At 44.3% G+C, this 2,752-nt stretch overlaps 1 non-coding gene across 1 annotated transcript; it reads left to right on the forward strand.

Annotated features, from left to right (window-relative positions):
- Positions 1 to 1,017: 1,017 nt before the first annotated feature.
- On the forward strand, positions 1,018 to 1,092 carry Trnas-cga (transfer RNA serine (anticodon CGA)). The gene has a single exon. It is a non-coding gene; the product is annotated as a tRNA-Ser (tRNA).
- Positions 1,093 to 2,752: the final 1,660 nt, after the last annotated feature.

Below are 2,752 nucleotides of genomic sequence, written 5' to 3' on the forward strand. Positions count from 1 at the left end.
AAGGACTTGGAGCTAAGCGAAACACACCACGCGAGCTTGCTCATCGGTCTTAACGGGAGGCGACCAGGGTAATGATGTATGGCCAGTGGTATTTGTATTACCTAGAGGTTAAACTCCAGCCCCGTGCAGGCCAAAGAAGCTCGTACTTCGTCTCTCGCCAAAGTACAACATTGCTGCCACAATATGTCATAAGAACACAAAACTAAAATAATTTTCAATTCTCTTCCGACGTCAGCCTATTACATCGCATGTTGACATAAGGTTCAAAACCGGAGATAAGTAAATAATTCTTAATCACTTAGAGACTGATCTATTTTTTTTCCTGACAACATGGCAGATGATAGTGCACGCATATATGCACGGAAACTGATGTTCTACATCCAAGTATTACAGAGATCACTTGGCCTGGCAGATTGTGGCTCTTTGGCACGAAAGCAGAAGACAAGCGCGTGCTGCGCTTGCACGCTCAATTAAAAGGTGTCGGCGCAGAGTAGTGGACGCCTTTCAGTTTGTACAGAAACAGCTCGGAGGGAGATTCTCAAGGAAAAGACTCAAGTCCTCTTTGTTTCCGTGAAACTTCGTTTAGAGACTCATACCGATGCACGTTGGTGCTTCACATCATTGAACTCCCGAAGTTAGAGTTCATGAACTGCTCTGTTAATCCTATTAACTTGTGTATTTTTACATACCTAATGTGTGACATGGGACTGAGTTGATCCCTTGTGAAGTTACCTGTTGAGAATGAATTATAGATAATAGCACTACTAATCTACAGACACGGATATAGTGTTAGAAGGGAAAAAAGTCATCTATTACACGCCCTTACTCTGGCACCACTTACCAAGTGCAAGTAAACATCAAAATCAACTTCTAAAAATTAAAATAAAATCAGAATGAGATTTTCACTCTGCGCTGATATGAAACTTCCTGGCAGATTAAAACTGTGTGCCGGACCGAGACTCGAACTCGGGACCTTTGCCTTTCGCGGGCAAAGGGGTGAGGACGGGGCGTGAGTCGTGCTTGGGTAGCTCAGTTGGTAGAGCACTTGCCCGCGAAAGGCAAAGGTCCCGAGTTCGAGTCTCGGTCCGGCATACAGTTTTAATCTGCCAGGAAGTTTCAAAATAAAATCATCTTGCAAGTATTAAGATTCCGACAAGCATCCCAGCATTGTAGAGGATGCCGGAAGGAACAAAAGGACAAGAAAGATCGATGCACGTCAACTAATAACGTTGACATTACAGAGCATCGAAAATAAGGGGAGAAAAGCCCATCAGTAACATCCCGAGCAAAATTTCTACATACATCACTTAACATTGTTGAAAACAGTTGGGATAACATACACCAGTGACTGCTCTTAAGGATGGGGTTGGGATGTGATGGGGTCATTCCCCGCCGAATCTGATGACTTATAACCACTAGTGGTTGGAGTGAGCGCTAAGAAGAGGTTGAAATGGCTCTGAGCACTATGGAACTTAACTTCTAAGGTCATCAGTCCCCTAGAACTTAGAACTACTTAAACCTAACTAACCTAAGGACATCACATACATCCATGCCCGAGGCAGGATTCGAACCTGCGACCATAGCGGTCGCGCGGTTCCAGACTGAAGCGCCTAGAACCGGCTAAGAAGAGGTGACAAGGTGGTCGTAGGAAGGTGTGACATGTAGTGCATGGAGCAGTGATATACAGGGTGTAAATTTTAAGTTGACAAACCAGAATAACTCGAAAAATAAGCTTCACACGAAAAAATGTATAGAATCCAAAGATGATTATTTTCGAGGGGTACATCTGCTGGTGCTAAAATTAGCCCGCCACCCCAGCCCCCTGAGGGTGGGGATGGAATGCAACTTTAAAATTGCGAATGAGAACCCCCATTTTTTATTGCAGAATCAGATTCTACATAAAAAACCTACGTACATTTTGTTCAAAATGGCTCTAAAAAAATGGCTCTGAGCACTATGGGACTCAACTGCTGTGGTCATCAGTCCCCTAGAACTTAGAACTACTTAAACCTAACTAACCTAAGGACATCACACACATCCATGCCCGAGGCAGGATTCGAACCTGCGACCGTAGCAGTCGCACGGTTCCGGACTGCGCGCCTAGAACCGCGAGACCACCGCGGCCGGCGTACATTTTGTCTTAAACATTTGTTTTGATTCTTGGTAGTTGGTGCTGTAATTAAAAAAAAAAATCCATGTACTCATTTTTGCGTGGAAAATGGTAACTCTAATTCCTCTCTCTCAAACCCCACCCTACAGGGAGATAAGGAGAGTTTTAGTTTTAGCGAATCAAAATTTACGAATTAATAAGTTATTTTTATTTATCCGTAATCATTTTCCACGCACAAATCAGAACATGGATTTTCTTGAATTGCGGCGCCTTTGAGGAAAATGTTGCCACACTTTCTGATAGCCCAACAAATGGAACCATGAAAATCAGTTTCCTTGGACAGATATTGAAGAGACAGTGTTAATGGATATACAGATTAAAAGAAAATATGACGAATGTAAACCATTCTACAAGATAATCAAAATATCCACGGGTGTACTGCCGGTCTACAGTGTCCAACGGGCACAATATTTCGGCGATCATACATGTCGCCATCATCAGGTGAACTGACGGACTGAGCTCCTGTGAACGTGCCGGCACGGATATCCGTACACTATTTCTGCTCAGGGGGAACTGGGTTCGGTCGCGGCGGCGGCCGATTTAAATACCCTCCGCCCGCGGCGCGCTTACTCCGTCGTCCGC

The sequence above is a fragment of the Schistocerca nitens genome, chromosome 2 (genome assembly GCF_023898315.1).
Source record: "Schistocerca nitens isolate TAMUIC-IGC-003100 chromosome 2, iqSchNite1.1, whole genome shotgun sequence".
Lineage (NCBI taxonomy): Eukaryota > Metazoa > Arthropoda > Insecta > Orthoptera > Acrididae > Schistocerca > Schistocerca nitens.